At 41.7% G+C, this 17,143-nt stretch overlaps 1 protein-coding gene across 1 annotated transcript in view; it reads left to right on the top strand.

Moving 5' to 3' along the window:
• Positions 1 to 17,143, top strand: part of LOC147134490 (zinc finger protein 281-like) — a 57,756-nt gene that overhangs the window by 9,945 nt on the left and 30,668 nt on the right. The window lies entirely within an intron of this gene.

The raw sequence follows: 17,143 nt of genomic DNA on the forward strand, positions 1-17,143 counted from the left end.
CAAAGTGGGGGGGGTGCGCCAACTTTGTCTGAATGTTGAAGAAGGGGGTGCGTGGTGTGAAAAAGTTTGTAAAAGGCTGCAATCAAGTATTCAAAAGAAAGCTTAGAACCGCTTGATTATTAAATGGAGCACGATCTGGGGGTGAGCCAGATCAAAATGTTAATGCCGTTCAGGCATAATAATTAGACAGTGCGGCTGTGTGGTGAATTAAATCTTTGTCAATTACACTTTCAACCCAAATGTCATTTTTAACTAAAACACGTGCTAAATTGCTCTCTCTGAACGTTGAAAGTGGTGCGTGGCATGAAGTTTGAGAGAGGCTGCAGTCGATTATTCTATGGGAGGATTTGACTCAGAACAGCGTGATTTTTAACTGGAGTGCCGTCCAGAGTGATCACAAATGTAATGGCATTCAGATATCATATGTAGACAATGTGATGAATTTAAACGTTGCGATCCCATCTTACTGTCAAATCTTTTTTTAAATTTTTTTAATTTATTTTTTTATTCAAACACATTCCACCCCAAATAAGGGGGTGCGCCAACTTGTGAAAACGTTTAAGAGAGGCTGCAGATTATTACTCTATGGGAGGATTTTGCTTAAAACTGGTTAATTTCGTAAATTGGAGCGCTTTCCAAGGGGTGCGCCCGATCAATAATGGAATGTCATTTTACACATTTACATTTTGTTACCCATAAGTCATTTATGACTATTTATTTATTTAGGCTCTATTTTTCCGTTTTTTTTTTCCCCAACACAGCAAATACTTGGAACTGAAAAACTGGCATTTTTGTATTTCCTTGGCCAGGACGGCAAAAATGCAGGAACCAGACGTCGGCGCTTGATCCACATCCAAGGCAGCCTGGGGCGACCGGTCCCGGCCAGCTGGTCGGGCAACTTCACGAGCGAGCGAGGGGGGGGGGGGGGCGGGGGGGCAAGCGAAACGGGTGGCGGTCAGCAAAGGTTTCCGAGAGCGGCCGCAGACGGCGAGTAGCATTTGGCGACCTTAGGTGCCGCCGGGGGGCGTACGACAGGAAGCAATGTTAAAATATCAGCGACACGGGGACAGGTTTGAATAAATAACGTCAAATCCAAATGCCGCTCATCCTCTTGGTGGTGAGTCAGCCGTCTGAAAATCTTCTCGTTACATTTTTCCTGATCCGAGGAGTTGTCAGTCAGGGTTTTATCTGGCCATGTTCGCTCCAAATAATCCCTGCGGTTGCAGTAATGAAAGCAGCGGGCAAGTCAAGACGCCTCTTGTGACTAATTGTTGCTCGCATGGAACGAGAGAGGAAACGATGAACATTTGACACCGCAACAGTAGTGACCAAAGTGATGGCCAGGTCAGCGGTACCCTGGCATACGGGTTTTATGTGTTCTGAGACCGCGATCGTATCTCCAATCAGTCATGGTCAACTTTACCCATTTGAGATGAGCCCCCAAAAAGAGCAACAAATGTTCATCTTCTTTTACAGTTAACATCTTGTTTTTCTGTGGTAGAAGACTATAGTTTGTGTCTTCTACAATCTTCCTGTTTAACAGTTTATGAAGTGTACGGTTCGCGTCTTGTTCTTTGTCTATGGTATGCTACTATTGCGATTTGTGTCTTCTACCATCTCGGTCTTCTATGATTCAGGTCTTCTTCTTATATAGTTGAGGTCTTTTGCAGTTTGCAGCATGACTGCATATTATCAGTCATGAAATGTAAAAAAAAAAAAAGAAAAAAAGTCTGTCACCGATGGAGCGAATTAGTGCAAAATAGGGCGAAAGGCAAACATGTTTCTACTGTTACTACTCATTGAAACTCTTTGAGCTTTTATTTTGGTACATGGCCATCAAAGCCATGGCGGCCATCAAAGCGTAGTTACGCAATACATGACTAAACGTCAGGTGCACCTGCAGCATCTCATATGATCCAATACACGAGTTACAAAATGTTTTGGTAATGGCAATACAATTTTAATACCTTGGAATTAAGATTTTGACAGCCGGTGTGGGATGGAAAATCTTTGGAAGGTACGCAAAGGAAGCACGCCCGGGTGCCAGAGTTCATTCATACAGTAGTCCTCGTGCTTAGCTCGTCATTGGCGATGGCGCAATAGCGAGAAAATGGTGGAAGCTGTTAGCGTTGAGCTAAATGTCAAATGGATTGTCAAACACTTCTTGTTCTTACCGGTCGCCAACTGTGCGATGTGCTTGAAGGTCAGCGTTTCCATTTAGCATGTTTGTGCTTTTTTTCTAAAAATATATTAATTTATTTTTTCTCCCCATCAATGCTGGAATGTTCCACACGACAGCCCGCTGTGACTTCGCCGCGGATCAATTTTACCGTCAAAACCAAAAGGTCAAAGGGAGGGAGAAAAAGGTGTCCATCATATTGGGAGGTAACCAGAACATCATGTGGGCAAAAGTAGTTGGACACCTCCCGCCTCGCATCCCTTCATGCTCTTTATCAGCCTGTCAGCGCCAGCAGATGCTCACGTTTCCCTCGCTGATTTGGCGTGTCACACTCATTTATCTCGCCGTTTCTCCGCCCGCCGGCTTATCATCAACATCTTTTTAAAAAGGACTTCTGGCAAATATGCATTTTCTGCACAAGGGTTCAGTTTGGTTCAAGCGGGAATGCGTTTCCATTGTAAAGACTCAAAATAGCCGACGAGGAACCTGTCACTTTTTTGGCCCCATTTTTTAATTAATTTTTTTTATTGCATTTGAGTCTCAAAATGTCTAACACAAATTTGTAGTCCTCTTCTGGTATGTGTTTTTATTAAGGTTTCTATTTCAGGTATATACCACCTACATAAACCTTTTGGCCTTTTTGAAAACATCCGGATGGTATTATGTGTTAAACTCCGTTTATATTGTACCAAAATGTCTGATCTATACTGCCCTTCTTATAAGCACTGTTTTGGTTCAGGAGCGGATGTATTTTGGGGGGGTTTCCATCGCATGTCCATCCACTTAGCAGTTCTGGACATTGTGTATTTAATCTTGTTTCCATTCGTAAACGGTCTCAAAATATCTTGTATGAGCAGTCATACTTTTTCGTCATGTTTCAGTTATGGACATTATGCATTTGTTCCATCTTGTGTTTTTGACATTACAGTATAGTTTGGAGCGGCGACCCCGATTAAAATCGTTGTTCTGCCACTACCAAATCATAGTCAAAACTCTTGCCTGTTGCTTACCGAAGCGTCCTGCTCGATTGGTCCCCCAATAAAAGGGGGGCCGTTCGGATTTGATATTTTAGGACCCTTTGCAAAAAAAAAAAAAAAACCACATTAAAATCTGTCCCGCCCTGATTTTTTTTTAGGTCAGATATTTTGAGACACATTGCAGAATCTGTCCCGCCCTGATTTTTTTTTAGGTCAGATATTTTGAGACACATTGCAGTAGAAATTAAATAAAATGCATACAGTCAGGAACCAAACTGCTAAGTGCAACTCAAATTAGGTTATAGAAAAAGGACGGATGGATATTTTGAGATACTTTACAAAAAAAATGCAATAAAATGCATACCGTGCCAAACTGAACCGTACTGCTAAGATGAAACGGGGCTTTTGTATCTTCACATTAGGGAACGTACTCGAATGCTGTTCTTAAATTTGAACTGTCTGCTCACTTTTTTTCCCGGTGAAGTTTCATTACGGCTGTGGGGAAGCGGGACGGCCGCTTTAATAACATTTTATCAGGCCGCGCTCATGTGCCAGGCCATAAAGCGAAGTGAGCGATGGGCCCCGCGGAAGAATCGCGCCAAAGTATCGACTCGATGCGGCCAGATAGCCTTCCTGCCGTTTAGCTTCGAGGCATAGTGTGAGACTTTTTGGTGGGATTTAAAGAAGACAAAGGCGGCGCTCGTATCAGCGGGTAGCTTTTTTTTTTTATCTTTTTTTTTTTTTTTCTTAGTCATCCCCAGCTGCTCCCGCCAGTTGCCAGGGAACAGATACAGACAGAACGCTGCCTCTTATCTTGTCACGCGCCTAATTTCCTGCCGACTGCCTCTCCCTTGTGGCTCCTGTTCCCGTGATGATGGAGATGAAAGGCGCCCGGGGGGGGGGGTTTGGTTGTGGGGAATGCCGGCACTAGGACAACAGGGCCGTCACACGGGGATGGAGAGGTTTGTCATGACTGCACAAACAAATGCTCCCATATGAACCACCCGTTGCCAGGGGCAAACCCCCCCAACCCCCATTCAACAAAAACACTTCCTTTACATCAAGCAATGCTTTTCAAAAAGCAATCAGATTTTTTTTTCCCCCAGTACAACTAACACACTCTCTTTTATTGTATTGGTCATTGAGCAAATGGAGTCAAAATATTGAAAAACGTAATAGCCCCGCATTCAATTTACAACACTCGTTTTCAAGAAATATTCCCATCAAACCGAGCGATATCGAACACTAGTTGCCATTTACTGAAGGGATACAACACTGTAAAAAAATAATAACCTGAGTGTGACGCTCGCAAAGCTAGCACACAGCGTTTTCATGGGGTAAATCAGCACTCTTATGTATCAATACAGAACAATGTTAAATCATTAGTTTCCTGAAAAGAAGACTCACTATTGATGGTCATACAAATAGACGTACTGGGTTATATATTGATAGGTTTTGTTTTGTTCGGACTGTTTCTGTTTCACTTGTCTAAGGGGATTGTTTTCTAAAAAGAAGCCAAACTATGAATGTTGAATTTACTCTCTTGGTACCCATAAAGCGACTTTAGCGGACGTTAGCACGTGACGTCATTGAATTTATTATTAGAACAATGACTTTAAGAGTAATTTACAATGAATACTGTATGTCGATGCAGTTAATGTATCCATGCAATGGGGAAATACGAGGGTTATTTTGTACTCTTTGAATTAAGCTGCTAAGAAAGCTAGCTAGCAAAACAATACAGCACTATATAGGAAAGATGTTTTTTTAAAAAAAGCATTTGCCGGCATTGTCATAACTGAATATCCAATTGCTGACAAAATAAAACCCTCTGAGGTAAGTCGTAAACAGCATATTAGCATGAACACTTTGATTAAAGCTTTCATTCATTGTGACCTCTTGAGATTTGACTTGACTTCCTTAGTCAACGATGGTGAAAATCTGAAATGTGATAAACTCTTTGTTTGTTGTTGTCTTGTTTTGTTAATGTTTTGCTTCTTTAGGCGGCAAACAGTTGATTAAAAAAGCTCCTGTTGTCAGTTTAGCTCCGATTAATCATTAGCCTGTTAGCATGCAGCGCTAGCCTCCTCCTGCAATCAATGTTACCAGCTTGTTCTACTTCAGCACATACACCTCACGCTCCTCGTGATTGCGAAGAGCGCAAATCTCGGCACTTTGCATATTTACATCGCAGAACGAGAGGCGCAGAGGACTTTTAAGTGGCGTAATCGGTCTGGCTGAAGATGGACGCTCTTGCTGTCCATGCTCTCGCCTGATAAAGATCCTCGACACCAGCAATTCAATTAGTCTTATTCCCTCTAAAGCGGCCAACTGTGATTACATGTCAACGATCAATGGTCTTTTGCTGCAACGCTTCCTCTGTTAAAAAAAACAAAAAACGGTGTGTGTGTCAGTGTTTTTTGACTGCAGGCTAATGTTGTATCCCCTACTATCTTTTCTACCTGGCTGGCGATGCATATATTTACGTCAAGTGCGTCCCATAAAAGGGAGCAGTGTTTTTCATTTGAAAACAAGCCTACTTTAATGCTAATAACAATGCGCTTGTTTTGTTTTTTCCAGTGTTGGTTTCAATATCTTATTTTGTCCTACTGTTTTGAATGAAAGACAAAAGCCAAAGAATAAGCTGTGCACTGATTGTAGTCTCCTCAAAACTCCAATAGTATGTTCAACTCAACCTAAACATATTTACATTTCATTTAGTTGCTAAAGAGCTGTGTAACAACAAAACAGCCTAGCGTAGCTTCGATAACAGCACATACTGACGTCAGTATTTTGAATGCAAGACTCCTTACGCTTTTTGTTTGGTGTTGGAAACAAAAAGTTAAAGTACATTTTTGTTGCCAGAAATTTGGTAAAATGACCTGAGGGGCATTGTACTTAGTTTTCACTGTACTCAAATGCTATCGACCTTATCGATCGATCTGAGGATAAAGTACACGTTCCCTGATGCGCACTGGTTATGCATAGAAAACCAATTTAAACCTGGTTTTAGAGATACAGGTTTTTTTTTTAATTCATTTAATGTTATTAATGCCTTTAATTGCAAAACATCATTGCCACTTCTGTACGTACCATGCACATTGATCTTCATCTTTGTGTTCCTTGGATTACATGACCCGAGTAAATGACCCTAGTTCCTCTCATATTGGCCTCGCGTGTAATGGAACATTCCAGACACTCGCCACCATCTCTCTTCTTCTGGAAAGTTCATCATGTCCTCCATATGACGATGACGAGCTAATCATCTGTCAGCGACTTGTTGGCACCTTCACGCGGTCATGTCAGAACATCCCATGCGACCGCCCCCCCCCCCCCCCCGAACCCCCCACCGATTCATTCACACCTTCTATCTGCATCCATTTCTTCCATTTGCACACTCCCACACATACTCGCACCCTCCCCAGTCTTTGTTGCTAAATTTCACGGGGAAAACAGTGATCCCACTATTGAGTTCAAGTTTGGATTCTTACCCGCTGTACCAGTTTTTTTGTATTTTTATTTATTTTTTTGTAATCGAAAACAATTTTTGCAACGTGTATCCAGTTAAAAATCCTGAATGTGATGTTTCAAATCTCACTCATCGGGCCCAAGTGTGAAAGTTAGAAAAGAATTAGCGCCCAATACCAGTTTCACCGGCATTTGGTGGCTGTGTCTCTTATAACGGGACACACAAAAAAGTGTAAGGACCAATCGTCAATGTCATTTACGGTAAAAGCAGCCATTTTGGTTGAATTCCTTCAGCAGAGCCGCTTGGACAGTTAGAAAAATGTGCCCCCAATACCGGTTCCACCAAACAAAACAGAACTGGGCGAACATGATAACAGACCGCACAAAAATGTCCCAAGGACCGATGCCTGGAATTGAGCACGAAATTGGTTATTTTGCTTTGAAGCAGCCATTTTGAGGCCAATTCCAGCGCTTGTTTTGTTCATGTTTTCATAGCTCACCTGTTTTCTGAAGCTGAAACATGATTGGTTACTACCTGAGCAACTGCTAAAATGGCCGCCCCCTGAGATGGCTAAAAACGGTTGGATTTTGCTGCTTAACTCATCTTCCACAAATGCAATATTAATCAAAATATGTTTAGACTAGTGGAGGTGCATAGAACATACCATTGTCAAGAACATTTTTGAGTCGACTTTCCCTTTAAGACCACCAAATGTGTTTGTGTGTGCGGTGTGGACACACATCCCAAACCAGGCCAAAGGTAACTCGCATGATGAGGTGCGGCATCTCTCTGCACTGCAGGGCACGCGGTCTCACTTCATCTGTTTAATCTTGTCCCCTCACCTCCATTTATCAGCAGCGCCTGTGATAAATGACGCTGCCGCAGAGGACGAGCACGCTGTCGTCCGTGGCGCCAATGGGCAAGGCGGCACTCGCAGCAAGGCCGCATTTTTTTTTTTTAAATGGTTTATCGCTCGGGGGTGAAGATGTCGATAAAATCGAATAAATGAGTTTGTGCCGCGCTTCTTGATAAAGCCCACACGTGGGGCTACACTGCATAGCCCAAATTTGTCATTTGCTTATTTAAGTCGCCATATGACTGACGCTAATATCATTCCCAGCACTGCAGGTTAAAGTGTGAGCGCTTATGACCTAATTACGTCCAGCAGCATCACTGCAAGAAAGAGTGGTTGTTAATTGAAGTTTCTAATTGGCATTCAACTCTAACGAGGCTGCTGCATGACCGGCGAGGCCGTTACGCTGCAAAGCTCTATTGAATGTTTTTGTGCTCTTTGTGTTAATATGGTCTCCCTATTGATTTTACCCTTGTGTATGACGGTGAAAAAAAAATGGTATTAGACTCTCCGTCACACAAAATATTTGGTCAAGCGCTGACCTTGTAGAGTTGAATTACTAGACGTTTGGGATTTCCTGGAAATGGCCAAAATAAGCATGGAGAGGGCCATTGCAAAGCAAAACAGCAGACTTTCTGTGTCGTTTCAGTTATGGCTTTTTGAGACTTTTTTTTTTTTTAATACTCATGATAGAAATGCCTGACCAATGTTATGCTAAGTGAAATTAGCTTCGGAGGCTGAATTGTCAGCAAAAAAAGTTGATTTCGCATTTGATATGGTCAGTTGTCAAGCTTACAGCCTTGCTCTGTCGTAGCGCTGTTACAAACACCTCAATTTTATGAATTGTACATGTTCGTCTTTGAAGAAAAATGACCCCATTATGTTGGAATCAAAATGGCAGACTTTCAGACTTCCTCTTATTTTCTCCATCATAGATTTTTGAGACTTTTTTTCTTTGTGGCTGTCCTAATGATAGGAATGGCTATTCAATTTCATGTCAATCAGGGAAACACATTGGAGGCTGGATTTACTTACTGAGCCAAAATGGTTGCTTCAAACTTCAATGGCAGAATTCCTATCTTTTTCCGACATGGCTTCTTGAAATGCTTTTTTTTTTGTTTGTTTGTTTCGTCGGTCTTCTCATGATAGGCATGGCTATTAAATTTTTAATTAAAATTCGCGGAGTTTCTCCAAAACTCTGGAGGATGCTACCTCACCAAAATGCTCGAGTCTGCCTCAAACCTAAAAACCTGCGTCGTTTCGAGCATAGCTTTTTGAGATGTTATGTAATCATGATTGAAATACCTTCAAAGTTTCATAAAACCTTGTAAAACCGCCTTTAGGCGCCGAATTTTCAAACATTTTGATAATAGCTTATCGGATCATATCCTGAGCCCAACCAACTATCAATGGTAATAATTAATTACAAAGACAACAATAGCCTGAAACATCAATCCAAACCTGCTTCATGTGACATTTTGCTCCTTTTACGTTGACGCCACAATGACACAATCTATTGCGTCTATAAAGTGTTTCCTCCTCATAAAATAATGTTTCAATTGCTGCAACATGGATACATCCTCTTATTTCGAGTGGGCATAAATTAGCCACTACGTGCTAGGCCTCCCGCTCTTTACTGCAAGCCCTCCAACATAATGTTATGGCTTGGATGCAATTGTAATTGGGTTAATTATCGATGGGGTGCACCAAACCTCCCACACACACGCACTCACGCACACACGCGCATTCTCACACATTGGCTTGAGAGGTGAGGCCCGCCTACGCGGCCGTCACTGAGTGCTCCCTGGAGAGAAGCTTCATAGGAGGACATGACACCATATTGAATTACTTTGACTGCGCCCAACAAATAGGAAGAATAGATGTTCTGTTTTTAATTCAAGCATCAAAAGTTACTGCTGGTTTGTGTCTTTGGCTGGAAATCGCCATTTGAAACACAAAACCCTTGTTTAAAATCAACCCCAGTTTTGTAGCCCTAATTTGAAATCCAAATGTTTGTTGAAAACTGTAAGCCACAGGTGAAAACCGAGCCCTATCTCGAAATCCTACTGAAAATCTCTAGCACTGTATTAAACCCTAACACGTGTTTGAAACCCTACTTAAAAATCCTAACCATGACTTGAAACTTCAAGGTGAAACCCTAAATTGAAAACATTATGATCGTGATCTTGTTTTGAAACCATTTAAAATCCCTCAGCCTGACTTGGAACCCTACTTCAAACCACAAACCCAGACTAAAACCCTAATTATACCTGGAAACCCTACTTAAAGCGGAAGTCAACCCAAACATATATTTTTTTCAAGAATATGTTCCCAGCAGGCCCACTAGTTGAAACACAGCATTCTGATTAATTTTATGTTTGTATAATATAAATTAAGCAGCAAAATGCACTGGTTTTTAGCCATCTCTGGGGGCGGCCATTTTGTCTTCTATCGACTGAAAATGACATCACAACTGCTCACAACGACCAATCACGGCTCAGATCCAGAAAACAGGTCAGCCGTGATTCGTCGTTGTGACTAGTCGTGATGTCATTTTCAGTCGACAGAAGAAAAAATGGCCGTCCCCAGAGATGGCTAAAAAAGTGTGGATTTTGCTCCTTAATTTATATCCCACAAACGCAAAATTAATCAGAATGCCCTGTTTCAACTAGTGGGCCTGCTGTGAACATATTCTTGGAAAAAAAAAAATGTTTGGGTTGATTTCCACTTTAAAAACCTTAACCCTATCCCCTAACCCTTGGTCCAAACTCTACCCCATTTCACAACCATAATCAGAAGCTAGTTCACAACTTATATTTCGGCTCACAACCCAAAGCAAAAAAATAAATAAATAAATAAAAAAATAAAATCGACCAATCTTGACTCCCAACTCGAAAAACTACGTCGAGGCAGTTGTAAGTCAGCCAAAAGATGAGAATACAGCGGGGACACAATGGCAAACGTGGCTTTTAACACCCGACGCTCCACTGCGCAAATGCCAAAATGCTAATGGCAACATTTACCCGGGGCCGAGAGGTGGGGCTGTGCAAATTGCAGAAATGCGGAAGGTCACCGCGGGGATGATTCATTCCGCCGTTGAGCCTTGGAGCGCCCGGGCTCTATGAAATGGTGATAATCCCAAACACCGGGCCTGCTGATTTATGTGTGCGAGGATTTGCAAAGAGAGAGTCGCCGTATCGCGCTCACGTCTTGACGCCGCCGTGCCTTTGAGTGAGATAAGTGCTGTTTGGTCTTGTCGCATACACAAGTGAACTTTCCTTATCGCTGAACACGTGCAAGGATGAACACTTTCAAATTGATGATGCGTACGCAGAAAGTTTTACATTTAGAGCCTTGCACATGCATGTTATATGAAAGGAAAAAAAAAAAAAGTGAAATTTTGCTTAAAACCCTAATCCTTTCTCCAAATGCTAGCCTTTCTCATTAACCCAATTTCATTTAAAGCCATCACTGGGGCAGGCTTGAAACCCGACTTGCAACCCTAACCTTTTCTAGAGATCCCAATCTTGTCTTCAAAAACCTGCTTCGAAGCGCTAACCCTAGTTTGAAAGCCTAATCCACGTTTAAAGCTATCACTTAATTTAATAACCCTAACAATGGCTTCAAACCCTAATTTGAATCCCTAATTTGACTTCCTAATCCCGTTTTTAAAAAACTGTGCTCGTTGCTCGCCCTTCCCTTAGTGTATATATATATGCATGTATGTTTTTAGCGATATCTCTATAAGCCCCCCAGAGAAACACTCCACCAGCTGCCACTGCTCTTAACATCTTGCCTCTTGACAATGCAAGCCTGATGAGTTTGTGAAGTACAAGCGTTTCGTCTTTGCAAAGCAAAACAACAGAGATGTTCATGCGCCAGTCGACGGATGGAGTGTCCACTTGAGACGCGCGCAGAGATGCCTTCTAATCCCGGACGTGCAGCTCCGAGTCATCCGCTCGGCTCGCATCCCCCAAGACGGGCTTTGAACGAGGCCGCGTCGGAATACTTGAACGCTGGCGATTGCGTGGGTCGGGGCTGGCGTTGAATTGTTGCAACTTCACTCTCTTTGCTATGTTTCTCGGCAAAGTAGACGCACGGCAGCTGGAGTGACAGTAAAACTTAGTTGCTAGGTTAGGGGTGGTGTAGAGAAATGGTAGTTAGCAATGTGGTGAAAGAACTAACAATGTGGAGCTGCAAAATGGGAACTTCTCGCACTTTTTAAATGTTTTGCTACAATTGTATTCTCCTGCAAACCCCAATCAAAAGTTTGGAACAAAAATGTGGCGTTGGCACGGGGACAGGTGGGCCTTTTTTCCCCTCCTTTTGCCGCATTTAGCCCCTTTGTGGAAAAAAAAATATCGGCTATAAAGGGATTAAAACCAATATAAAAGTTTTTTTTTTGTTGTTTTTTTTCTCCCAACAGTGAAATGTTTTAAGAAACACATAGGAAGATTTGGCAGAGTGGATTGGGAACGTTAAATTTCCTATTAAGTGAAAATACAAGTATGACTTGTGACATGCTATAGAGAAGATTGTTTTAAACCTGCCAAATATGAATGATTTAAAAAAAATAATTATAATAAAAAAAAAAAAGAAATTGGCAAGTATATAAAATGAGTCTTAAAATCGTGAAAAATCAAGCCTTTGCGCCCACTCTCAAATGGTGCGGGCATGTCGGCTACGTTGTATTTATTTTTTCAAAATGATGTGCTGCTATTCATTTTTTTTTTTCTCAACTAAACTTGCCCGAGGGTAGGTTTCTGAAGCGCTCGGGCTAGTGATAAGGCTAGCTAGGCCAGCCATTCTTGTAATGGTGAATTAGTTTTCACAGACGCCTTGCAAGACATCAACAACTTGAGGCTTCATTCACAACTTTTCTTTCCTCCTCACTGGCTTTAAGAACATTTTTTTAGCGCGAGGTCATGCGCTAGTATTTTCCTTTAATTGCCGACTTGCTGGACGGATTAAGCTTTTGGCTTGCGTTCTGGTGGGCTGAAAACGAAAATTGATTTTTTTTTTTTTTTTTTTTTTTGCCTCGTGGCCGCCGTTTGATTGACACATCTGCAGTCAGATATTTGCCCGACTTCTCCGACTCCGCCGGGGGCCTCAGCTGCTGTGTACGCGCGGCGACCGCTCATATTTGAATACTAAGCCTCGGAGGACGGCGACCTTTCGGCCTACTGATCCCGGAGGCGGCCGGCGGCTGCCCCTGGGCCGCTTGGCACACTTGTAGTAGCAAGAGAGGCGGAGAGAAGGCCAGGACGCTGTCCGGCACCCGCTGACCTTTTTTGAGCTTCTAATTTAAGCGTGATGTGCAGACACATGTGCAGGAAAAGGAGGCCAATATCCCGCAGCTCTCCTTCCCCTAATCTTCATCACCCTTTATTACTCATGATGCGCTGCACAGTTACATTGAAAATCTGACCCTGGGAGCCATATTTTGAAACTACATCTTTAACCTAACCTTGAAACCCTACTGGAAACCCCAATTCTGTATTGGACCCCTAATTTGTAACCCTAACTCAGATTTGAAATTGAAGCAGTGACCCAAGCTTGAAACCCTAAAACAATGTCTTTGAAAGCCGTTATTTGAAACCCCAACTGTGTCTTGAAACCCTAATCCTGGCTTCAAACCCCAATTTGAAACTCTAAACCTAGTTTAAAGCTCTGATTTAAAGCCTTAATTTTTGAAACTTGAAACCCTAACTCCGTCTTGGAACCCTAACCTTTGCTTGAAACGCTAACCGTATCTTTGAAACCATAGCTCTGTCTTGAAATTGGAAAACTATGTATTTATATTTTTTTTCCCTCGAATTTAAGCAACGGGGGTTTTTGACCCAGGAGCGTTATGGCGTAACAGGAGGCTTAAAAAAAGGTTGATAGTCTCGAAAGACGGCAGACAAAGAAGCCTCAGATGTCGTCTTCATCTAGACAGAGCAATTATACATGAAGGGCTTTTTGGCCGCCATCTTAAAAGTCTCAATAAATGAGATCCACGCGAACGAGTGCAACATCAAAGATATAATATGGCGGCGTGAAACGAAGCGATTGCTGGTGTGTGGAGGACACCAGTCACCGGACACGACCTCATTAAAAGTCAGCCTGCAGCCAATTGCGCGGTCATTTGGTGGCAGACTTCCTGTTATGTTTGTTTCTTTGCTACGCCCAAAATGTTTTGTCATTTCTAAAAAGTTTTTTTGTAAACTTTAGAACGTGTCAGTTTGACCCACAACATAATAGGAGGGTTTTGTAAAAAAACAAAAAAACAAAAAAAAAAACTCTGGTTATAGTTGTTGCTGTGGTCTACCAAAATTTTAATGCTGTATTTTTTGTCATTAAGAGTCTTTGTAACAAAAATAAAATAAAAAATCAATATAATAAAGAAGAGAAGATAAAAAATCTCATTTTAAAACACTATCTGTTTTTCTTTAGTGCAAGTCAATTTGAACAGCATGTTTCGTCATGAAAAAAATGATTTAGAAAAAAAGCATTCTGTAACTAAAATAGGAAAAATGTGTGCTTTTTTGTAATATTTTTTTATTCTATCAATAATCCATTTACATTTTTATTACCTTTTTGAAACTGAATAAATTTTAGAATGGGTCAGTTTGACTGGAAGCATATTTAGTCATAGTCATTAGTCATATAATAAAAAATTTAAAATGTCAATAATAATAATGATTGTATGATTATGATTATGATACTAATCATCCATTTTAAAATATAAGCAAAAAAATGTATTAAAAAAACAATTTTAAAGTCAATTTGGCATGCAACCCTCCTGTTTTGACTAGTAGACAATTAGTTTTTACTATTTCTTTTTAATCTCATTTATTACATAATTAAAACAAGAACAAAAGTAGGAAAAACAAATTCAAATTTCCAAGCAATGTGTTAACATTAGGTGTGAATTTGCCCCACAAAGTGTGACTGCCAATGCCCCTGCACTGACTGAAAAATCCTCTGCCACTCGGTTCATGGAAGACACCACTTACCACTCCCTCGGACCTGGGCGCTTCCGCCTGCGTAATGAGGCCTTTCTCGTGCCGTCACGTCGACTAAAAGGACCCGCCGCGCTTTGACGAGCATCACCACTGCCGTTCTCTTTTTTCTTTTTTAGTCCGCCTCCTGCAAAGCGTCGCATCACACCGCCGCCGTAGCACGGCAAGCGACCCCGTGAGACCCCCCGTGAGAAATGTTCCGTCTTTTTCCAATTCGCAGCTGCCAGTGAAGTGTGGTGGAAGTAAATGGGAAAAACAGCGGAGCGTCTCATCGGAGACCTCGGCATTGCGCCGTAAAATGGCAAAAACAACTCTGCGAGACGTCGGGTTTTTTTTCCTTTTTATTTATTTATTTATTTATTTTTTTTTGCAGTGACATGCACTGTACCACAAAAAGACCTGTAAGTGTAGTTGGAATGGCCATGTGTCCTGTTGCAGTGGTGTGTTTCTACTTGCATTCATACACCTTGAAAATGTATTGAAATACCATTGACCCATTCCAAAAATTGACCAATCGACGACTCATGACTCTGAAAAGTCCTAAATTGTGGTACACGTCAGTCAAGGTACCACAGTGTTCTTTTGTCCATTCATCGGTATGGCGAAGTCCATTCAGCAGTTGTGCGCTGTGTAATTTCCTTCTGAGTAGTTAAAGAAGGTACTCAAGTTTCCTCAATTACTGGATAAATAAACGTGTGCGTGTGAGCGCAAGTGTAACCGTCAACATGTCAGTGTGTGAATGTGTTTGAGAGTGTGAGTACGCAAGTAAGTGTGTGTGCGTGTATGTGAGATGTGTGAATGCGATGCCCTGTCTCAGTTCTCTCTCTCTCCATCACTAAGAACAAAATGGCCGCCGAGTCGTGATTGTCTTTTCCGGGTTTATTATTTCTTCAGCCCTAAATTGCATCTGTTGTCGTAGCTGAAGACCACCTCGCTAACAAAGGATAGCTCCGTGCAAAACGGTCGCCCCTCCCTCCCGCCGGCCGTTCATGGTCATTGCCATATAAGTCGAGCTCCTGCGGTGGGCTGTCGCCCACTTTCAATGTGAGGGCAATTTCCCGGCGCGGTGGTGTTGATGGAGGGATAATTAAGAAAACGTCCATTATGTTTGCATTGTTATTGCTTTCGGGCCTCTGGTGCTACGTGACGCAACACACTCATTTGTTGCAGCCAGGAAAGTACGGGCCAGCGCGCCCGCCCCCAAACCAGCTCAGGGGCATTATTATTCACAATGACCACCTGGATTGCCCACATTTGAGTCCATCTGTTTGCCGTGGTCCACCACAGCAACCCGCTCTCCTGAAAATTTAGTCGGCGGGTAGAAAATTTGGGGAATAACGTCATGAAACCAAATTTGAAGGAAGGTCAAAATATGCAATTTGAGGACAGCACGTTTGCTTTTTCTAGGAGTTTGTTGAGACTTGCCGGCAGTTTGGTGTGCATTGCACCAGAAAATTCCCTCCCCGAAAAAACGCTACAATTTATGTTTTTTGATTTAAAAAATTTATTTGGCAACTAACGGATATTTAAATTATCGTTTAATCTGTTGATTATTTTTTTGATTAATTGGCTAAAAACATGTTTTAATTTCCAGCCCTTTATGCAGAAACAGGACGTTGAATGTTTTCCAAAGTAAAAGCAGATGTTTGCAAATGTCTTATTTTTATTAAACCTAAAGATAATCAGTTGGCTTTCATGGAGGACTAGAGAAATCTAGAGAATATTCACTGTTGACAGGATGAAATTCCGAGGATTAGGCAATTTTTAATTCAACAAGGTATCTAAATAATCAATTAGCAAAAATAACTTGGCATTAATTTGATAATAGATTATCGGTTGATAGTTGCACCTTTACAACAGAGTTACTAAAAGTGGCTAAAAGTAGCATGTTTAGTGAATCGGGTCAAGATTTTCAAGAAAATTAATGCGTTTGAATGCAAATACAAATGCATCAGTACAAGATTTTCTCAACTGAATTTGTGGTTAAAAAAACAAACATCAGAAGCTAAAGCATGGAGCAACTTTGTGAAACAGAATAAAAGAAATATGATGGTAATTTCAAGTGAAACATTTCAAGTTACCCTCAGTCTCTTTCATTGTAATAGATTGGCATGAATTCCACGTATTTTCTTCCTTCTTGGCCGCCGCCAGCGTGAGACAAAACGGCGTTTAGAGACCAAAGGATCAACGGTTTGGTATGCACATGGCGACGCCATCGAGGTGCCGCGTATAATTTTATGCCCTGATTATTTTTGGAGTGGTACACAGACTGTAAAGCATTTGCGGTCTGACGGTCAGATGGCTCTCCAGATGATTCATTTAAACGCAAGTCGCGAGAGGAAGATGGAATCCATACTTTGTGTACTCGGTGAGAGGAGAGACTCGTGGTGTCACTTTTTTTTGTTCCCGTCATCAGCACACAATGTGGCAAAGTGGCATTTTGGACACTCGTCTGGAGCAATGTCACAACCCATCTGCCCGCTAGAGTCTCTGGGATGCTAATTTCAAAAAGTCAAGCTTCAGAATGCTTGGAAGCAGTGGTTTTGTGTTCATTTGAACCATTTGCCTGAGTACAGTTGTATTCAACTTTTAAGTTCATAAAAATTAGCGGCGGATCGGCCTATAGACGGGTACTATTTTTTTCCCCAAAAAAAGGCGAAT

This window comes from Filicampus tigris, chromosome 16 (genome assembly GCF_054856515.1).
Source record: "Filicampus tigris isolate MCC_2025a chromosome 16, RoL_Ftig_1.0, whole genome shotgun sequence".
In the NCBI taxonomy this organism is placed as follows: domain Eukaryota; kingdom Metazoa; phylum Chordata; class Actinopteri; order Syngnathiformes; family Syngnathidae; genus Filicampus; species Filicampus tigris.